This window comes from Rhinolophus sinicus, chromosome 2 (assembly GCF_057876585.1).
Source record: "Rhinolophus sinicus isolate RSI-liver-muscle chromosome 2, RSI-T2T, whole genome shotgun sequence".
Classification (NCBI taxonomy): Eukaryota; Metazoa; Chordata; class Mammalia; order Chiroptera; family Rhinolophidae; genus Rhinolophus; species Rhinolophus sinicus.
This window is the reverse complement of record NC_142502.1, coordinates 159695403-159718434: the sequence shown is the minus strand read 5'-3', so window position 1 is coordinate 159718434 and position 23032 is coordinate 159695403. Positions and strand designations below refer to the sequence as shown.

Sequence of the window (23032 nt, the reverse complement as noted above, 5' to 3'; positions counted from 1 at the left end):
TTTTTTCTATTTATTTTTCTTAAAAATACACATGCAATTATTTTTCGTTGGTTGTTGTTTTACGTACCTTAAACAAGAACCCAGACAGTGTGGTCCTGCTCTCTGAATGGAAACTGTTTGCTTCTGTGAAAATAAAGAGCTAAATTAAATTAGAAAATCCTGGTATTCAGTAGGACCAAATTTCTCTTCCTTCCTACTTTCCCATTCCACAATCTATCACCTAGAGTAATTAAGACCAGGGAGGTATCATCTTCACTGGATTAACCTTAACTAAATTGTGCTCATTCAACATGTGCCCTTTTGATTAGTCCGAGCAGGGCCTGCTGTCTCGGATACACCCACCTTGTAATTCTACACACTTAATTAATTTCAGATGAATAGCAGAGGGGATAAGCTAAATTCTCCGATTAATAAACTATAAGTCCTTGTGTGTGTCAGAGTAGCTCAAGATTTTCATTCTTCCTTTGTTTCTTTGCCCTGCAAAGGCGAATGGAGATTGAACTACACACACACACACACACACACACACACACACACACGCAAACATATACACACAGCTGCAATTGTGTGAGGTTGGTAAAAGGATCCCTGAGCAATTTCATCACTGTAAAGGGCAGATCTTGAGAGAGAAAATACGGCACAAATTATTAGTAAAATAGATTATTTTTCTGCCAACCATAATTTTTAATGTCCTCCTTCACCTGGACCTCAGTCTTTAGTTTTTATTTGCACATATTTCCTGTTGTATGTACAGATTCTTAATTATGAAAATTCAATATCAATGCCATTAATTTTGCATTTTTAATGTACTTCTCAGAAGTAAAATATTATTGTCTGAGAACTTTTCTGAGAAATGGTTTGAAATTATGTGTTTAATCATCAAATTTAACAGCTCTCACTACATAAAAAAAATTTGTCCTCATGGGCATCCCTGACAGCAAAGAAAATTATTTCCTTATAATAAAACTGATCCCAAAGATGTTTATATGCTATAATTTATCTCGTTTTAAAAGAAGGTTAGGAAATTATACGAGATAGATTTACAGTCTCTCCTTCAACCCAGAAAATTTATATGTCTAGTTATTAGTGACTTAAAAAGTACTAGTGATCTGCATAATTGTATATAAAGAGTTTCCCCAGTAGCTTTTATGTCCTATGATTCAACTTAATGAGGTCAATTATATTCAGGGAATTTAAATTACTGATACTTAGGGAATATAGCCAACATAGCTGTTAGTTTCTTATGTTGGTATGCAAGGAATTCTAGTTACATAAGACAAAAAAAATATACATGAACATAGCCAATTTTTTTTTTGTTTAATTAAGCACAGTTTTTTTTAAGGCCATTAAGCTACTTTATAAGGAAAATCATTCAAGAAACCATATACTCAACTCCATTATGTCTTCAGATGTTAAGGCTGCTCTGATTTGTTTCCTAACTTTAGTCTTTGTTCCAAAATGATTTTTTAAAACAGCTCTTGAGTTGTGCTGTTAGTATTTTCTACTAGTTGAGAAAATTAAACTGTGAAATTCTTGCACTCCATTTTTGAGTGCACCACTAATTTCCAGGCTATTAAATATTCCTACAAGTTAAAGCATTGCTCAATAATTTACCATTAAACGAGTGTGGAAGACTTTACTGATCATTTTACTAATTGCTTATTTGTGAAAATTCTCCAAATGGTGGAGTCATTTAGTTAATTGAATGCAAATATTAAATAATTTTTGATTGATGACTTGCATGCTGAGAGGCACATCATTTTTCAGGACGCCGCAGCTAAAGGCCTTATCAGGTTTGTATTATCTCCTCCATCTGAGGCTGGGCACATGGGCATTTTAACTCATGTCAGGAAATCTTATTCTCTCTGCCTTCCCTAAAACCAAATCCTACATTTGACCTTTTAAGAAAACACAAAAGCAAGTAATTTAAGTCAGCCCACACCTGCACCATCTTCCAAAATATCCTCATATGAATGCTTAGCACATATCATTCCTGAGCACCTCAGACAGCTGAAAAGGACAATTTATTCCCTCTGAAGAACAAAATACTGACATTGCAGTTTGTCTTCTTCAGGGTTGGATGAAAGTTGAGATATTATTTATGAAAGGGCGGCCAAGCCTGGCCCTATGATTTAGATTTACTCCACAAACCAACAACAATTTTTGAATGATGGAATTAGGTATTTATATAAGGGGACTTAACAGTTCTTTAGCCAGGTTATGTTCTGCTGTTTATGTTACACAATCACAAACCTTGTGAATGCTGTTTCAGGTGATACATCATCAAGAATTTTTACATTAGGAAAGTAACCATATTATCTGGGATTGTTTGCTGTTGAGAAAGTTGCTTAGCTAAATTTTGCACTTTAAAAAATAATAGAAACACTCATTAGAACGTCTCTGAAAAATATAGTCTATTCGTCGCATCACCTAGCTTAATTGCCATGTATATCCTACTCCCGTTGACCTCTTTTAACAGGACTTGCATCAATAAATTCAAGTTTTTTGTTTTTGCTTACAATCGGCATTTCAATTAGGCCAGGTCCACAAACAGGAATTTAGGGTTGGGGTGGTATTTCGATATAATTTGAAGCTGTATGTCATTCTGTCTTTTAAGTGTCTCTCCCCTTTCCGCACCCCCATTGCTGCCGCCTCTCCGGCGATGTGAGTCTCTGCGCTAAGCAAGGTCGCTCTGGGCCAGTTCGCGTTTCTGAGCCTCGGCGCTCGGATTGTTGTATCCCTCTCGTCTCTTTCGTGCGTGTCTCTGGGGGAAAACATTTTTGTTTTTAAAAAGTTCGTGGCATTTCTGCGTGCGGATGGAAAGGCAAGCAAGAGAGGGTGCAGGTGCGGGCCAGAGGCTGCAGCGGGCGCGGCGGGCTGGCGGCGGCGCGGAGTCTCCTTCCGGCGTTGGGGGCAGCTGGGACCCGGGCGGGTGCGGCGCCTGCTCGGCGCACGTGGCTCTCGGCGCTACGGGGCTGGGGAGCTGAGGGTCGGGTGTCGCTGGTACCCACGGTCCCCGCCTGGGGCCCCTGCCCTTCGCGCCGCGCCCCGCAGGAACGGAAGGACGGACGCCCGGGGCCGGCCGGCGACGCGGGTAACGCTCGCAGCCCCGGGGCTCCGGCAGGCGGCCTCTGAGCGGGATCCTGCCGAGCATGCCCGGCGGCCCAGGGGGTGTCCAGAGGCGCTGGGGCGTGGGGAGGAGAGTAGGCTCCGAGACGGGTGTCTCCGACGCGTTGGGGGCCGATGGGATGGCCCGGGGCAGCCGGACTGGGCGGCAGGGCCGTTCCGCACAGAAGGCCCCGCACCCGGCGCGGCGGCCGGCCCTTCCGGCCTGCAGGTTTCCGAGCGAGCCTCTCCCGCGGCGGCGCGGCCCGGGGGCTGGCGCGGTTGGGGCCCGGAAAGACGGGAATGCTTGGGGCCGGGGGGTCTCTAGGGCGGGGCGGGGTGGGGGGCTGGCCTGGGCGCCTTGTCGGGCGGCGGAGGTGGGCCGCCGCCAAGTGGCCTGCATCTCCGACATCTGCAACCCTTCTGGGCCACGCGAGTGGCACCCGCGGAGATTGACGGGGTAGGCGAAAGGGGGTTCGCTCGGACCCAAAAGGCCCGGGTCGGAGGGCGAGAGAGTAGATGAGGGTGGCTGCGCGGGCTGGGAGCCCCGGACCCGACGAGGTTAGTGGAGCCGCCCCGACATGGTGGGGTTGAGGGGATGGTTGTGAATAAATTCGGAATCGGGCTCAGGACGGACGAAACACCAAAGAATGGGCAAGGCTCTGCTTTTCCCTGAGCCCGTCAGACTTGGAGCTTGCAGTCGAGGCTACCGCGGGGTCTGCGGGTCGCCGGGGCCGCGGGCGATTTGTGGAGATGCGGCTGCCCCTCGCCGTAAGCTTCCACGCCGCATCTCGCCTCGGGGCAGCGCCGTTCAGCCTTCACTCTGGCTTGGGGACTGACCCACAGTTGACCTGTCCCTCCACTTCCGCCCGCACTCTCAGGACCGCACACTGCGGCCCGCAGGCCGGGATGTCTCGAACACAGCTCTTTGGTGTCGGTGCTGAGCCTCCAGGCCGGGGTTGGGGCGGGGAGGTGTATTCCCGCGTGGGGTGGGGGTAAGCAGCAGTGGGGGAGAAACTCCAGACTCGTGGATGTCGCTGGCGGGTCAGGTGCTGCCCTGGAAGAGCGAAGCCTCCTTAGTGGTCGGGCCAGCCAGGTTCGGGATTTACCCTGGAGGCTGGGGCGGGCGGCGAGGGTGGTTTATTCTCCGGCCACTTAGGAAAGAAGCAGCGGGGCCAAAGAAGTTATGGGCGACTGGGCTCACACCATCCCCGTGCTGCCCTCAAACTTGGGGGCCTCCATTCCCTCTGCTGTTATTCGGTGCGCAACCCATTTCTCCAGGACATAGTTCCCACTGCCGCCGAGGGTGCACTGCTCACACAGCCAGGGCCCGCGGCAGTGTGCATCGGCCTGCTCCCGGAGGGAGGTGCGTGGCAGAAAGGCGGCCCTCCCTGGGTCTCCTGCCTGTCACATCTGCACTTATTTAAAGCTCGGCTGGTGGTCCGTGCTCTCTGGAATGCCAATTGCGGGCCTGGCCTCCTACGACATTTGCATTGATTAGCGAGCAGGTCATGGGGGAGGCCAAAGGCGGGGGAGTTGGGGGGCTTTGGGGAGACCGGAGGTTCACAATATTCTGCCTGACCCCGTTCCAGGAGCTACCCTGCAGCCCAGCGATTCCTACCGCACCAGATTGCTGAGTGTGTCAGGGGACAGAGAACCGTCAAGAGCGTTCTATGTAGGTAGGAACCACCATGCCATTTAGCATGTACGTGGTGGTTAGCGTGCACACACAACTCTAAATCTCTGAAGGTTCTAGCGCTAAATCAAGCAAAGAAGGTGGACAAGTGCTGTGACCCCAGGTCACCCCAGGCCCTACAAGTATCTTTGCAATGTCGGGGATATGCAGCTTCCTTAATGCACAACCCTTAAAGAAATGTTTGCTGGTGCAAGTCGGTAAAAAATGAGATTGACCTGCCTTGCTTAAAATACTGTACACAAAGCACAAAGAAGGCATGGGCAACCTGCACTGGAACCGCACCCCAAGAGGCTTGGTATACAAATTCATGGGTGAAGAACAGCTGTGTTCCAACTTAATGGGACTCCCTCAAGTGCTTGAATGGGAGAGAGACACGGGGGAACCTTTTCAATTCTATAAACTTGGAAAAGTTGGGTCCGATTTTATGTGGACTTGGTGTAATTGAAGGTGAAAATAAGGCCCCTCTGTATTTCGGTTCCCCCTTTGCTTTCTGTGAAGCGTTTACCCTAAAGGAGAGTTGTTTTACTAATCTGGAAAAGAGAAACCATGTGCTGAGTCAGCAAAAACACTGCACCAGGCCAGTTCAGTTCAATAACACTGCTATGTGTAATGTACACACTCTATATGTCTTTGTGGAAATAATGAAAAATACATTGGAATTTTCATGGCACAGAAATGCCCACAAAGCCTGTCGGCAGTTAAGAGCCGGATTAAATGCTATGTCTTCTAATACAAGAAATATGTTGTGAACATGCCTTCTCACAAGTGTTAGACCCAATTCCATTTAATAGGAGAAATACAATTCTCAAAATAACACAATGAATTTTTTTTCAAATGGTTGTGTTGCGGAATGTTTAAACATTCCTTTCTGGAGCATCAAGGTGGCTCCAGTAGATGGAATCATATTTTCCATTTTGAATCATTTAAAAGTATTTCTCAAAAATGCATCTTTCAAAAAGGTCTGAAAATTCTCCTTGCAAATCCTGTTAGAGCCTTGATAATCTATTGATCATGTGTTCTCGTTTGTGTGCAAGGAATAAATATATTCACAGAGAGTCGCTTGGATTGAAACTCATTTCTCAAGCAGTTAAGCAACTATTTTTGAGAATGATTTCTTTTAACTTTCTAAGTCTTACCTGAATTTGTAGAATCTGAACATTTCAACTGTTGAACATCAGTCTAAATCATTATATTTTCATTGACAGTATTTCTGGGTGTATTTCTTTTAATTCTTATAGTTGAGTAACAAAATGTATGTTTTTTTTTTTTTTTAAAGAACCAACCAAAAGTTTGCTTCTATTTCATTCATCTTTTCTATCTCAGAACTTAAATTGATATAACTTTTATGCTTTTACTTTTTAAATTCTTAAAAATATAGCTGACTTCTAAGTTGTTTCAGCACAATGCAAAAACATCTGGATGTGAATTGAAAAATTCAGCCTGTCACCCAGGTTCCAGATGTTTGGTACTACGTAGACAAAACATCAGGATGAATGACTGAAACTTTTCTCTCCAGTCCAGATGGTTTAGTGCCTATAAGGAAGCATATTTTCCTTCCTCTAAACATCACATCCTACCGTATCCCACGTAAGGCATGATTTACACTCTTTCATCGGCAAAATGCTGGGACATTTGGAGTGCAGCAAAGCAATCAGTAAATGAAACACTTAAGTATATGTTTTGGTAAATGCAGTCCAAATACAAGTGTTAGTGTGTACTTAGGAGGGAGGGTAGTTGTGGAGCCAGAAATGGGAAGGTAGGAGAGAAGAGCCTTATTCAATGGAAGAATGACTTGACTTAAAAGACACAGCCTTCCAAGAATCTGTCTGTGGCATCCCATAGTCTGACATAGGCAAAATGTAGCATTCAGCAGCAGCTTGAATTGGGCTGCCTTTTGCCTGAGATGCAATCGGACTGTGAAAGGTTATTGTGCTCTCTGAAGCCCTCTTTCCCTACTATTCCTTTTTGGAGCATTATAACATCAAATAAATGTAATAAAATATTAAAATACAATTGGGACTGATGAGCATTATACAGGTGGGGAAAGTCTCAATTTGAAAAGAAATCAACGTGATGAATATTTTAATCACTCAGAAAAAATGTGACCAATGAATAGATTTCTCTTCACGTGAAATGTCACCATAATTTTACAGTTGTTAAGTTTGGGGATGAAGACACAGAGAAACATTTTTTCCTTCCCCAAAGGCACAGAGATTTAATGTCATGAGTAGAGTCTGAGTTTTTCCAAGTTCCTTTGCCTTAACCATGTTGAGAAAGAAAGCACAGATAAAAAGAGAGGCCTTCCATTAGATTCAGCAGATGAAATCAAATCCAGAATGAATTCCATTCTACTTATTAATCTCACACACTCACTGCATTATAGAAGAGTGTTTAGATAATGAATGGCAATGAATGTTAAAACATCATAAAATCTGAGCACTTAACAACTGCTGCAGGAGAAACATACCATTTTAAATAGACCTTCTTACAACTCAGAATCTGAGACTCAGATAAGAAGACACAAGATTTCATACTGGCTCAAAATCAATTAAAAAAATAGTTTACAGGGATCTTTTAGAGTTTCAGGGGTATACATATGGAGTTAAGAGACTCAAAAGTCAAAAGGGAATCTTTAACACCATATAAAACAGAATCACAGTTATTTTTCTTGATTGTTATAATTGGGATGTTTTCGTGACTTTTTATGTGATTTATTTATTAGAATAATAAAACGACAGAGCTGGAAGACACCTAGAGCTCATCCAGGCCTCCTCTCTCCTTTTATAGATGAGTAAACTGGGGATGAAAAACAATAAAGGACCTACCCAAGGTCACACATTAGAAAGAGTTAGAACTAAAATCTCCGAGTTCCCAGTGTGACTCAGAGTCCAATGTTTGTTCCAGGACAGCTTGCCTGGGAATCATTACAACGCTGCTCAGTCACAGATTTCCGAGATGTATCCAAGAAACTGACACCCATCACTACAGGTTGGAAACAGCTCAAAACCATTCATTTGTGTTACACATCTAAGAACTATAAAACAAAGCCAGCGTGAAGACAGTTTCCCCGTTTGTCTCCATAGTAAGACAAGCTATTGCAAAAACAGAACTAATAAAACTCTGTCAACTTCACCAATTTGGCTAGTGGTCCTGATAACAACAAATGACAGCTTAACTTTTTATAGAGAACTTGAAGCACCTTGGAAGAATGCACATAATCTGCTTCAGTCTCTTTTCTTTGAAAATAACACATTCGAACATTCAAAATAAGTGACTTTAATGGGGAGAAAGGAGGAGAAGGTGGTTGTAGCCACACTGACACCATTCTTTACAGAAGACAAAGGTGTCAGTGGACGTGTATTATCTAGTTCATAAACATCTCAACTCACTGTCCCAGTGGCTTGTATGATGAAATGGAAAGTTAGGATGCACGGGTAGTTGGAGGGTGAAAGATGGGGGTGGAGGTGGGGTCAAAGAGAAATACACAGTTTAAGGATATTTAGATAGGAATATGAAGCATATGTCCCCAAATTTTAGGATCTGGGAACCTCACAAGTTCTTCATGGCACGAGTCAAGGTATTGGACTCATATGTGTTGTTACCAAACCTCTTCCATTTTATACTGTATTCAACATCAAATAAGAACACTGAAGCATTGCTTCTAGAAAGGGAGGCATTCTGAATGGCAATTTCCTTAAGCAATTCAAGGAAAGCTAGTGATTAGGAGAAATGGAGGTGGGAGGAGTGAGTGAAATCAGACTCAGTATTTGGAGTTGTAAGAAAAAAAAATAGTCACGTTTTGATTGGCCTGGAGAGAGAAGAGATCCTGGTAAGGCCTTCCCTTCAAGCTAATCCAAGTGTCGTCTGAGAAGCAGGATCTAGCCAGAATTTGAATTGGGGTGGGGGTGATAGTAACGCTGGAAAAAGAGGTCTGACAACCTGTATTCTTCTTTGGAAATGCTTAGGGGAGCAACTAAACCAGCAAAAGTTAAACCAAATAAAACCAGCATGCCTGCTTACCTCTTTAATTTACTCTCCCAAACAGATCATCATTTGGGCGATTCCCCTGAAGTCAAGCATGAAATCTATTTAGCTGGATAGCTACCCATTTCCTCTGACCTGAAGCAGAGATGTCTTGTTCTTTCAGAATCCCTGGAATGCCAGAATCCAGAGGAAACTGGAGCCACATGCCTGGGCTCCTTGAGACACTCCCACACCCGTCCCCACCCTCACACCAAAGCAACCCCTTAAGAAAGATGCAGCAGATTTTCCTTACTACCCAACCCGAAGCATACCTGCTGATTCATCTGCATAGGTCACCCCGTGACTTAAAGTTGCTATGAGTTTAAGAGAGTCTCTTGTCAACATGAGTTGTTTAATTTTTTTCATGCCCAGGACACTTTTGGCAGTTTTGTAAACCCTATGGACTGCTTCTCACAATAATGATTTTAAATGCATAAATTATATTGAAATAAGTTATCAGAATATTTTTAAGAAACAAATTTATAAGTACTATTTATATTTCTTTCTTTATTAACCTATTAAATATAAGATCCAGAGGTGGGTCTAATAACTTCTGTAGTATTGAAATAGTGATAAGTGTGAATAGTGAATAGTGATAAGTGTGTAAAACTATAATGTATGAAGGCATCTATGATTTCTGTTGGTAACAAACTACAATGCTGTAGTTTGTTACCTACATTCATAATGAAAGGAAAAGCTAATTTTCAAATAGAAGTTTGTAGAAATGAAGATGTGCATTTTTCACATCCAAGTTCATGGACTTTAGTTTTTACACGATTGCATTTCCAAATCATTTCACTTCCCAGTAAAGAATCCCTTAAAAGGTGGAAGACGGGCAGTTCTTATGGTACTTGACAGATACATAATGAGATGGTTATAGCCATTTGAATTGATTCTGATTGGATTATGCTGGGCCTACATTTGGAGTTTAAGCACTGAACCTGTGATATTAGGTCTTGGTCCTGAGGTGAAAAGTAACTTTATATTGTAATCCAATAGAGTGGAGATCTTGTGAAGTGTCCCCTTGCTGAGAGGGCACTGAGGGAAGTGTCAAAGATCACCTGTCAAGGTAGCAGTGGGCAGAACCAGAGCCAGGAAGGACTTGATAAGGATGAATGAATCACCTCTGCTTGGTGAATGAGCCTGGGGTGGGGCTCAGACTGGAATGTGAAATGCAGAGGGACCTAGGGAAGGACTACTGGCTGCTGATGGCAGGCAGGGAGACCCTGGGGAGGAAGACATAGTTCCAGCCTTCCAGACCTGTGGCCACAGAGGAAACAAGGCCCGGCATGAATCAGTAAAAGAGAAGGGTTCTGCTTATCCAAAGAGGAGTAACAGCTTCAGCCCCTACGCAGGAATCTACAGCTAGCCAGCGGAGCAGAGGGCTCTGCAGGAAGGGAGGAGAGGGTGCTGCAGATCAGTAGAGAAGAGCCTGCAGCCTGGGAACTCAGAGCAGACAGAACCTAAAGCAGAGCGTCCTTCTGAAGGCAAAGAATCGATCATTTGAACTCCATTCAAATTAAGAACTTCTATTCATCAAAAGACATCATTAAGAGGATGAAAAGGCAAACCACAGACTGTGAGAGAAATAGTCACAGCACACATATCCAACAAAGGATTCATTTCTAGAACATGTAAAGAATTCTTGCAAATCAATAAGAAAAATACAAACAAACCAAAATTTATGAATGTACAAAAGACTCAATAGGCAGGCACATCATCAAAGAGAGTATCCAAATAGGCAGCAAGAAAAACAAACAAAATGAACAAAAAAACAAAACAAAATAGCCAGCAAGCATATGAAAAGGTGCTCAATGACATTAGTCACCAGAAAAATGAAATTAAAACTTCACTGAGATACACACACTGCAGAAGGGCCAAAATTTAAAAAAAAGAAAGGAAAAAGAAAGACATTGACAATATCAAGTATTGGAGAGGACATGAAGCAACTGAAATTCTCACACATGGTGGGTGGGAATGCGCACTGGTACAGCCACTTAGGAAAACTTGCAGTATCTACTAAAACAAAGCCTAAGATCCATTGAAAGACCCATTCAAACCCAAAGATCCACCAACTCCATTCCTAGGTATAGGCCCAAAATTGCATTTGGCCATCAAAAGATGTACAAGAACAAGCTTTATGTATTTTGCATGCTTATAAATATTATAGAATTTATATAAATATATATCAACTTTATTCATTATAGCACCAACCTGGAAACAACCCAAATTGCAGTTTGTTTATACAGTGGAATATCATATAGCAATGAAAAAGAACAAACTATTGCTACACACAAAGTGGATGAATCTCACAGGCATAATGAAAAACAAAGGAAGTGAAACACAAAAGAATACACTCTGTATGATTCCATTTATGAGAAGGACAAGCACAGGCAAAACAAATCTATGGTGACAGAGCTCAAGATAGAATTTACTTTTGCGGGGGTGGTATATTGATTGAGAGGGAGTACAAGGGCACCTTCTGTGGTGCTGAATTATAAATATTATTGACTTTCTTAAAAGTGATTTGGAAATGCAATCAAGTAAAAGCAGACGGCTATACAATCCTGCTAACTCTGTGGTTTTATATTACAAAAAGATTTCATTGGGCCACATGAGGATGAAGAGAGTTCCGAGGTAAGCTATAGACTGGCAGAAGATTTTGACAATAGATGTATATCTGACAAAGGGCTTGTATCCAGTGAAAAACGCGCAGACGATTTGAAATGCACTTTACAAAAGAGGATAACCAAATGGCTAAGGAATACACGGAAAGGTGCTCAACATCATTATTCTTCAGGGAAAACAAAATCACAACTTGATACTAATACACACTCACCAAAATGAAGGTAATATAGAACACTTGCAGTCACAAAGGTGGGCTAGCATCTTGAGCAATGGAACACTCATTCACTACCGATGGGAGTGCAAAAAGGGGATATCCATTTTGGAGACCGGCTGTGTCTACTAACCACGTACCTGTCAGGTTAGGAATCTGTGTGGCTGGTCTAGGAACTGAGTTAGATAAGAACATGAGAAGGACCAGGGGTCTTGGCTGATGAAGCCCGCCAGCTTAGGAATCCCTATTACAAGTGTTTTGGGTTTTCCTTAGGTTTCTAGTAAAGTTTCGTAGGCAAAATCCCAGCGTTATCTTGATTTAATTAAAGGGGGAGGAGAATTGCCCATGCTTAGTTGAAAATAGTAAGGGAAACAAGAGATCCATTTCGCTGGTGGAAATGGCTGAGCCAGAAAAAAAAAACACCTGGGGAGAGTCCAGGAAGCTTTGGAGTAAGTGGGCAAAATCAGGATGGCGAAAGGGTCCTCTCCTGAGTCCCCAAGGGAAAAGACTGAGGAAGCCACTCACCTCTTCCCACTGCAGTCCAGGAGATGGTCCTCTCCCTTCTAAGAATTCCTGCTACTCGTAGGTGGCATGGACAACACAGACAGACATCCTGAGCAGAGCTGTTTCTGCAGCCCTCATTTCTGCATCTGAGGAGCCAGTGCTGCCAGAACTGAAACAAGAGGCCAAATTTATTGTGAAAATCCAGCTCGGGAGGGGAGGATGAAGGTGATGGAGGAGGAATGTAGGGAAAGGGGAACAAAGGGACCAAAGGAGCAAAGAAGACTGGAGCCAACGGAAACCTGAGGCCCAGTCTTCCAGTTAACCTCAGGTGAGTCCATCCATCGGCACGAACTTCTGGCCACATGCTGATGCTTCTCATGAAAACTGGTGCCGGGATGGAGGCTCCTGGGTGACTCAGAACAAACAGCAGAAGGATGGCTGGGGATTTGTTCTTCAGCCCATAATTAAAACTTCTTCCCCCAAACACCGAAGATGGTAGTTATAAGTACCAGCCTCTGTGTGTCACTGTCAGAGTCTTTTTCCCTAGTGTGAGGATTTCCTCAGGAGATGCAACCAATGAATGAGCCACCCCAAACTTCCCAGGTCACATGTTAATGTTCCAAGTTAGCATTATGGCAGCTAAATCCTTGAACAAAACATGAAGTACAAGATACTCTCTTACAAAAGGAAGGGTTTTTGTTGTGTTTTGTTTTTGATATTAAACTTAGACCCTATTCACATGTCTCGAGCTACTCATTTGGCTTTGAGATTTGGGAGGCTGACTTTGCGACCTCATGTTCCTTGTCACCATCCACTGACATATATTAGGCACCACTGTGTGTGGAATGCTGGGTTTCTCAGAGACAGGATATGTATAAACTCATAAAAGTTATCAGTAGAAGGACCCAAGGTCTTGTCACTAAATCCTAAAATACCACTCGTTCGTTCGTTCGTTCATTCATTCATTCATTCATTCATTCATTCATTCATTCATTCATAGAATGTTTACTGAGTGCTCACCATGCGCCAGGCTCCATGCTCGCACTGTTGACAGAATGGACAGCAGCAGGACAGAAGTAGTATCTGCCCCTAAGATACTACTTATAGTCCAGCGAAGGAGGAAGATTTTAATTTTTAAAAATCATTCATCTGTACATTTCACCCTTTCTCCAATGACCTGAAAAAGACAGTTGTCGAAATTAGGATAAATCAGGGGTACATAGCAGGAAATAAACTCACTGAATTTGAGAGGGCTCCAGGCTGGGGAGAGAAATATGCAAATAGGTCCAGGGGCTGCAGCTGGTAGTTCCATCATACATAGCATGGGGTTTGGGGGAGTTTGATGGAGGGCAGCTGTGGAATCCTTCAAACCAAGAGACACGATCCTACGGGAAGAACCACAGGAGTATTGCTATGGTTCTTATTTGGTTGTGTGAGGCCTATGCCCCTTTACGTGGTTGAGAATCCCCAAAACTGATGCCAGAGAATAGGTGGAATCTGGGGTGAAGGGGTGGGAGGTGGGGCCTCAGGACAGGTAGGGATTCTGACTGAGGTTAAGGAGAACACCATTCTAGGTCTCTCTCACCTTGACAACCTGACTGGGCCTCCACAGACAAAGAAGAATGAAGGAAGAGAATTCAGCTAATATTGCTCCCCACCTATGAAAGGAGAAAAGATGATGTGATGTGCAGCTGTCTACTTTACAAAGCACCTTCATCTGTATGATCATATTTGTTTCTCTTAGCCTTTTGAATTAGGCAAGGCAGGCCATTTCACAGATGAGAGAACTGAGGCTTCCTTCTACAGGTTAAATAATTTACCCGATACCACACAACTAATTTAAGTGGCAGAGTGGGGATTTGAACCCGTTTCCCCTGACTGTTAGCCCTGTGTTCTTTCCACAGACATGTATTATGATTTAATAATAATACTTGAGAGCATGAATGTCTCCCCTATCCCCCTACCCTCATCCCCACCAAGGAATCCAGAACCTCCCACAGTGAAAATTTGCTCCTGAACTCGGCAAAGAACACTGAAGATTCTGCCAGGAAAGAATCTTACATTTGTCGGACACTCTCCAGAAGTGCTTGCCTCTGCGTGTGCTGAAGAGAAAACAGATGTCAGGGACAGGTTCTCAGCCTCCAACTAAGTCCCCTTTATGGATTCTCTTCTACAGGCAGATTGAGAAAGAGATTCCTGCTTGCCTGATTGAGCCAGCTCTACGCACACGGGAAATAAATAGCTGTCCCCACCGCATGATTCTAGAGCAGCAGTCGGTGAACTTTCTGTTAAGGGCCAGAGAGTAAATGTTTTCGACTTTGGGGGCGACGTGGAATCTCCTTCACAACAACTTGACTCTGCCATTGTGGCATGAAGGCATCCATAGATAATGTGTACGTGGATGGGTGTGGCTGTACGCCAGTAAAACTTTCGAACACTGAAATGTGAATGTCATATAACCTTTATATGTCACAAAATAGTCTTCTTTTGATTTTTTTTTTTTTTTAACTATTTAAAGATGTAAACACCATTCTTAGCTCATGGGCCATATAAAACAGGCAGTGGGCTGCCCATGGGCCATAACTTGCCAAGCCCTGTCCAGAGGACCAGAGAAGTCTCTCATCCCAAATATTGTCCCCACACATACCCAAAGTTCCTCCCTTGGTATTTCATTCCTTTTGGGGTTATATTATACTTCTCCAGACTTTCCTTTTAAGAAGCAGTCATGCTGAAAGGAGGAGCATATTAAGTTCCTAACAGCTTCATTTAAAAAGTTTATTAGGTGAGTTAGAATGTAAGCGCCACGAAGGCTGGGCTTTTTGTCTGTTTTGTTCAGTGCTCTGTTCATGTTAAGTGCTTAGGACAACGAACAGAGCTGTATAGATACTCTGCACGAATTCTGGCTGAGAGGATGAGTGGACTTCCCCCTCTCTGACCTGAAAGATTGAAGCCACCAGCAGAGGCAGCTGGGAGAGGACAGTGAAGGCAAGGGGCGCTGGGTGAGTTGGGCAGAGGTAAGGAAGATAAAGCTTAAATCTCGATGTTCCTGCAGGCCCTGAGCCTGGAAGTTACTGAATGCTCCAACGGATGCTTCAGGGAGCCAGCGGGCTTAGACCAGGCAGGACACAGGGTGAGCCAGAGCCCACGGAGCCTGGGAGGGGCGTCAGGAAGCTCCAGTGGCTGCGCTCGGCGCCTGGAAAAGCGGCACCAAGGCCCAATGGATCACCCGACCCATTTCAGTGGAGCGGTGCGGTCCTTGCCAAGGAAAACGTTCGGACTTGACAGATTTGGCAAGTCCCCGGGACATGAATTTGTGCAATGTAAAGTTAGAAGGGCCTTTTGGGAGACAGGGCAAATCTGAACAAATGGTGGAAAAGTATTCATGGGATGTCAAAATCCACTCCCTCTTCAGGGAAGTGCCAAGGAAACGGAAGCCTGAAAGGGGAGAAAATGAAGACCCGCACCCCAGCAGCCACACGTACTCCTGGGTCAGACACTTCATAACATGCTATAGGATTGAATGAATGCAATGGCTGTAGTGTGTGTTATTAAAAATAACCTGGGTCCCTCACTGTGACCACAATGAAAACTATCAAGCAGGACACTTACCGGATGGAAAAGTTCTTGGAGACAAGCTGTCTGGGCAATGGGGCTCCAGCCTTGATTTTTCTCCCTGAGTTCTCCATGTGCAGAGAGGACTAACAACCAGCCCCCTAGCTGTCCTGTAAACTCTTCCTTATCTTAGCTATGGATACTGAGATCTGGCTAGATGGTTCCCCAACTTGTGGAGGGATGGGCAAAATCAGCCACGTTATCTCTGGTTATGTACATCAAGCTGGGGTCCTGTGACACCTTTCAGATATTAGTTCAGGGGCTGCGGTCCCCACACGCCTGGCCCAGGAGCCCCAGGATGGGGAGACACCAAAAGAACAAACTGAGCGCCCCACTGGAGCCGGAGTCTGTACCTGCAACAGCGTAGGTCAACGTGTGGGGCCAACACAAGAAGCACAAAATGTTCAGGAGGGCCTATGATGATTGTGGAGACATGTGCCACACGTGTCTTCCTCAGCGCACCCAAGCGGCATGGCGTAGTAGGAAGAGTCCCGTAGACTCAGATCACATCCTGGACCTGGAGCTTACGAGCTGTTTGACTTGGGGTAAGTTAATTTATCTCCAGTGGCTTGGTCTCGTCAGCTGTAAAGTAAAAGTGATATTGACCTCATTGGCTGCTGTGAGGGTTGATTGAAGTGATATGTGTAATGCCACTAGCACAGTGCCTGACATGTAGAAGTGCGTGATAAATGGCGTTGGCTGTTTTTCGTTTGTGTGTTTGTTTTTTAACCACACTGTGATGGAACCATTTCTATTTGCCTTTAGTTAGCAAGGCTTCACCTCATCACCGTCCAGCTTCTATAAAGAGAAGGGGGCCCTCCAATGTCTCCTAACATCAAACCGGCTACTTCGCCAACTCTTCCGCCAAAGTTCCCCAGTGGAGAGGAGAGCAAGCCGGGATCCAGGTGGGTATGGCTCACAGTGGCCCTCCGCCTTCACGAAATTTCTTTGAAGTCTCAGCTTCAATTTAAAGCTTGCCAATGTTGTAGGTTACTCCAGACAATGTTTTAATGGGGTAAATCTTATAAATGTGTTCTCCCAGAGTCTCTGTGTAACATTGAGGCTCTGAGGAGACAAGCATTGACCCTGAACCCATATCTCTGTTGGAGAATCTCACACCAATATCATTTGTGCCTGTGGCAGGTCATGGTAGGGAGGCTCCAGGTCAGACCATCAGGGACGGCTTCATGAAGGCCTGAGCAGGCCTGGTAGGGTTTGGACATGTGGACTGAAAGAAGAAAGGTCTGCAGGTGGACAACACAAATGAAACTCAAAGAACCACAAAACTTTGTTCTAGAAACCAGGAACTAGGGTTCTTTCTTACCTGAAAGTCTCTTGTCTTTGTGTCTCCTTCCAGTAAAACCTGATTGCCCAGGAGCCCGTTTGGCCATCCCAAAGCCATCAGTCACCTTCAGCAGCCACATGGTCCCTTGGCACTCTCCTCCCTCACTCCCTACACAGTTTCCATCTGGACAGGAGGCCCCGTGCAAGCATGGCTGGCGCCAGGCATTGCTCACACGCCTCCCTCAGGACTGACAGTCATTAAGAAATTTCTCATAACGAGCATGTTGGCCCCAAAGCATCCAGCCTTCCCTGCCCCTCTCAGCAGCCCACCTCTAGGTTCCACCCTCCCCCATCCCAGGCCAGGCGTCTTCTCGTGATGGGAATTGTCCTTGCTTCCCTCCCTTTTCCCTTCCTTCCTTTGTGTAGTTTCCTTCCTGGAAGTGTTAACAGGGCTGAGGACCAAGGGAAGGGGGAATCATGATGCTCGGATTGGTTCCACGACAGAAAGCTTCAGCTGCTACAGCATGCTGAGCTAACTTGCTTCTTGTCGCCAGAACACTGCCATTTTGCTCTTCCAGTGTCAGTTACTTCTTCCAGGTTCAAGTGGAGACGTGAAGGAAGCAAAGCAAGGTACAAACCATGCTTGCCTCCCCCCGGCACGTTCACCACCACTGAAGGCTGCTCTGGGACTCACTGGTGCAGCATGATGCCATAGTAAGGGGCTTCTTGGGGCTCCCCGGTCCTTAGAGTTATTTCATGATGTTTGTCCTGCATCTTGAAATGACAACTCATGCCACTGGGGCCTGACTGCAGGGAACATGAGACAAGTGGACATGGTTTTCTGGGTTCGAGAGCAGGTAGCTGGGTCCTTGCAGATGGGAAATCTCTCTTCGCTTGCTGAGCATATTGTAGGTCTCAATGAATACTTGATGAAAGATATGTTGGTTCCCAGCCAACATGTTCAGATGTCTAATCCTCTCTCACACAGACACCAACATGGAGCTTCAGAACACGAGGACTGTGTAATGTGGAGAGACAGAGGCAGCTATAAGGCAGCACATCATGGCACCGAGGACGTGGCAGTAAGATGAAACCTGGAGCACAGGCTTAGGCTTTCATCCAGATGTGATTCCAACCCAGCGCCTCACCTGTAAAATGGACATAATGCCGCCTAAATAGGAGCTGTGCTGTGAAACAATTCAGCAGCCACGAACACCTAGCAAAGGGTCTGCTACATTGTCAGTCCCAGGCGTAACCAGTTCCTTCTTCCTCTCTTTGGTAGGTTATCAAATTCAAGCTGGTAAATTGGCTCCTTTGGGAGAGAAAGATGTGTACATTTTAGACAGTGGGAAGTCAACTAATGAACTTCCCTCTGCCTCAGTGTGGCCCTGATGGAAAAATCCAGAGAGCTCACAGGAGAATTGGGACATATCGCGAAAGCTGTGCCCTGGCTGCTGAGTCCATGCTCTGCAGGGCTGTGGAGAAGGCTCCTCGTAATTCCCACCCCAGTCTGGGTCTGGGTGTCCCAGCAGTCACGGGATTCTAGGCTGGACAGAACCCAGCGCTGACACTGGGGAGGGCTTTGTCCCCCTCTGGCCTGCTAACGACACAGTGACTGAGCTTAACATTAACAGGAGAGAATGAGTGGCTTCAAAAGTCTCCTTAGGGCTTTGGGGAAGGACATGGAGATGCTTGAAGGGGGTGCAGGAAGAAGACACCCCATGGAATCGCTCCCCCTTGCCAGTCAGGGCAGTGACAGGTCACAGCACCCGAGGTGCATCAGGGTCTCTCCTCTGCCTTGTCCCCCCGGCTTAAGGTTTCCTGACCCTGGACCGTGAGCCTCAGCTCTTCTGATCCTTGCTTCACTCCAGTCAAGGCTGAGATGCTGCCTTGGTCAGAAGAGTCAGCACTGTAGGCGATTGTAACCAGCAGACTCCAGGATTCTCCATCCTGGAGGGTGAAGACCTGACCAAACTCTGACAGGGTTAACTTCCTAAAACCGAACTGGGTAGGATTTGTTCAGTATCTGTGTGGTTTTGAGAACTCCACTGAACATCAAGAGCCAGTCATAAGACCAATGAGGTTTCAGCTAAACTGGTTTTGCTTGTTCGTTTGTTTTGGTTTGTTTTACTGCTGCAACCAGAGGGCAAGAACTACAGAATTTTGTAGCACAAACCTCTTTCTGAGCAAGGATACCTATATTGAAATAGCACCTTTTCTTCCAGGAAGCTAGTAAATCAACAGAAGGTGTCCCAGAGGCAGGCGAATTGGAGTAAAGATGTAAAACGTTGACGTTTTCTGCCTCGATGACACAGCACAGGCAGCCTGAGCAGGGGAAGAAGCTGCAATGGGAGTTAGTTTTCTAAACCTCTAGCTTACAAGTCTCTCCGGCAGTGGTGGTTATTTTTACATTTAAAACAGAAACAGACTCATAGATACAGAGAACAAACCGATGGTTGCCAGAGGGGAGGGCAGAGAGGGCATAAATGGCGAAGGGGTATAAGAAGTACAAACTTCCAGTTATAAAATAAATACATCACAGGGCTGCAAGGTACAGCACAGGGGATATAGTCAATAATATCATAGTAACTTTCTACAAGGACAGATGGTTACTTGACTTAGCATGGTGGTCACATTGTAAAGTATATAAATGTCAAATCATTTGTTGTATACCTGAAACTAACATAATATTGTACTCCAATACAAAGCATAAAAACAAATATATATAAAAAATAAAAACAAATATATAAGTAATGCAAAAAACAAACAAAAAACCCCACAAACAACAAAAAATCCTTCCTTTTCAAATTTGGTCTTGGAATTTCAGCCCAGGACAGGGCTGTGCTGGTCCTGGAGGTGAAGCTCTCGCATGTCAACTAAAAGGCGTCCTATTGTGAAATTCTCCCTGGTTGGCCCCCATGGTCCTTGCTCCTGCTTCCCACTGCGGCTGCCATGCCACCCCTAGCCCAAGTATTCCCACGGCATGTTCTGTGCTTCTGTGCCTGTGTGCAGACGGCCAAGAGCAGCTGGAGCACACGTCACAGCCACGCGCACCAGCCTGCTGCACAGCCAGCTTTCCATCTTCAGGTCTCAGTGCTGCTCAACGCCCTAGCGTCCATTCCTGCTTGACTTTCTATCCCATTTCGTGGCTGCCTCAAATTTCCAAGACACCCCACTCTTACTATCACTTCCATTCCCGCCCTCTACTCTCCGCACATGATTTTATTGGTTCCTTCTCCAAGAGGCTGCCAATACTCTCATCCCCCCCTTGCCTTTATCTCAGCATTCTCTGGCCCATGGCCTCTTCTTCCTGGTGCATTCCCAGGCGAATCCCTCCACCCCTTTCTGCATCTCCCATGGTCGTGCTTCACCAGAGACTCCCCTGTCTGGTGCCTTTTCAATCTCTCCCTCCTTACCAGTTCCTTGTTGAATATTGTTCAAGGGCCAATCACCCAAGAAAAATTTCCTTTCACTCATCACTGCGAAACTTCTTTAAATCCACTCTTGCTGCCCCTACTTTTCACTTCCCACTCAACCTCCCTATACGTAGGATTGTCCTCCCAGAGACAACCAGCGTCTGATTGCTGAACCCAACCACCATCTCCCTTTCTGGGGCCTCCTTGAAGCATCAGAAATGTGTTCCATTTCTTCTTCTTGAAACTCACGTCCTTTTTCTTCTTGACTCATCTCCTACTTCCCCTGCTGTTCCCTCTTGTCTGCTGCATTGACACTTCTCGATATGAATGTTCCTCAGAGTTCTGCCTTTCTTCTATCCTGGTCCCTTTCTTCCTCCTGGATATTGTCTCATGAAAGTCACCACCCGGAACTCCAACTCCACATATCCCATTGGAACTGGTGTTTTCCTCCCCACCCCCCAAAACGACTTCTCTTTTAGAGTTCCCGGTCCCTATCACGGCCATGAGCATCTTCCCAGGCACCCTGAAAACAGCAGACTATTTGCTGGTGCTTCCCTTCTTCCCACCACATCCAACTGGTTGCGCTGGGCCCCTGCAGGGCCCACAGCATCCATCCTTTCTCTCCAGGAACACTACCTGTGCCTTGCCGGCCCTCCTCCTCTATGACCTGGGCTATGAAATAGCCTCTGGTCTGCTTGTATCCACTATCGTCCCTCCTCGGCCACTCCCCCTTTTTTTTAATGGCTCTCACATAGGGTTACATCACCACTTCCTCACTTACCCCCATCCAACACCTTTAAGGGGTGGCTGTGGTTTGCAAAATAAGCACAGCTTCTATACATGGATCTCAATATGGCCTCATCTTAACTTCAGTTCCATTTCCCACCACCTTTCCCACCCCCACCAACACACACACACACACAGTCACACACGCACACACACACCCTACACAGGCACTTACCTTCTCCTCCTTTCATTTGGGATCACTCATCATTCTCCAAACACAACTCTTACTTTCATACCTCCCTGTGATGCTGGTTCCTTACCTTGGAACATCACGCTCCTCTTTTGAAATCCTACTCATCTTTGGAGGCTCGTCTCTTCCATGAAGCTTTCTGTTACTCCTTCCGGCACAGCTCACCATTCCCTCCTCTGAAGTCACGTAGCGTTTTGTTTGTATCTCCATCATAGCACTTACTTCATCCTTGAGAGGGAAGCCCGCGTCTCTGTTACGCCTGCGCCCTGAAAACCCCAGCAACATGACTTGGTCATAATGAGAACTTACTCTTCGCTGAGTGCATGAGTGAGTGAATCACTAATGTGTTCCCCTGCTGCACGGGCGCAATAGGACAACCACCTTAGTGGGCGGCTGAGTGGCAGATGACTGTGCTTTCACAACAGTTTCATCTCAGTTTCATCGGGATCCCAGCTCAGACTCAGCCAATGCTCACTCCCGCTTCATTTTCTCACGATCCTTCCGTTCTTCCTGCTGGGACATGGGCCTCTCCTCTGCCCTTTACCTTGGATCAGGTTAAGTCTCTACTTCTTCTGTAAGTCTACGCGCAGTCGTTTAATCAAGGAACTTTCTACTTCTTTACAGGGCCACTGTGAAGGTGTCTCTTATCTATGACATGAGTCCCCCCACTTCCTGCCCTCTCTGCTTCTAAGAGTTCCCCTCTCCCTGCTGTTCAGATACTAGTTAACTCATGCTTTTTCTTTCACCCTTTCACGAGGGGGCTTTGCCCATAGAGACTCCATAGTGGAGACAGAAGTCCCTATGTTTCCCTTCCAAGGAATTCCTCAGTCAAGCCTCTTATGAAATGAGAGGCTTCATCCACTATTAAACGCTCTTCAGACTTTAGGAAATGGGCAGGGGAGTTCTGAGATGTTAAGATCTTTGGTCAGGCTCCTGAAAACCTGCAAGCGGCCATCTCCTCTGTCTTCTACCGCAGCAAACTCATGGAGGCCGGCACCACACAGAAGCTCTTCCCCTAAACACTGTCTGAGCACACAGGAAGAGAAAGCTGTGCTGGGGTAGGACAGCTTGTGATTCTGGCTGCCCTGCCGGTGAGTCAGCACTCATGTGGGCAGCCCCTGGCTCCTCTCCCACCGCCTGGAGGGAAAATGCTGAGTCGCATACCTTGTGGGCAGCCACTGAGCCAGAGACCCTATTGCTCTCTATTTCCCCATGTGCCTGACAGCTTGTGGGCCTTGTACATCCTTGGCCTTTGATGAGGGGTCTAGGAGGCTCCAGAGCAGTCACTGCCTTGGGAAGCCATCCCTCTAGTGGTCAGAGGAAACACAGGCCTTTGGGGAAGGGACAGGTCAGGGGTCGAGGGCCCACTGCCTGTACCTGTTGCAGGCCTGAGAGAGAGCTGCAGGCTCCCCTCCCCAGGCAGCGGGCAGAAGTGGAGCCAGCCAAGGCCACAACTGGCCGTCCAGGTTTCCATTCATGAACGCTTGACAAGCGCAAGGCTGGAAGGCAGCCGCCTTTGCCATGGCTTGAAGTGGTTTGCGCAGACTGAGTCCAGATATGTAATAGCCGTTCTCTAT

At 45.8% G+C, this 23032-nt stretch overlaps 1 long non-coding RNA gene across 1 annotated transcript in view; it reads right to left on the bottom strand.

Annotated features, from left to right (window-relative positions):
- Positions 1 to 22443, bottom strand: part of LOC109456350 (uncharacterized) — a 98579-nt gene extending 76136 nt beyond the window's left edge. Inside the window, exons 1-5 of the long non-coding RNA XR_016020461.1 lie at positions 21526 to 22443; positions 13753 to 18211; positions 13188 to 13344; positions 12189 to 12336; positions 68 to 123 (exon numbers count right to left, since the gene is read on the bottom strand). This is a non-coding gene — a long non-coding RNA (uncharacterized LOC109456350). The remainder of the gene's footprint in view (positions 1 to 67; positions 124 to 12188; positions 12337 to 13187; positions 13345 to 13752; positions 18212 to 21525) is intronic.
- Positions 22444 to 23032: the final 589 nt, after the last annotated feature.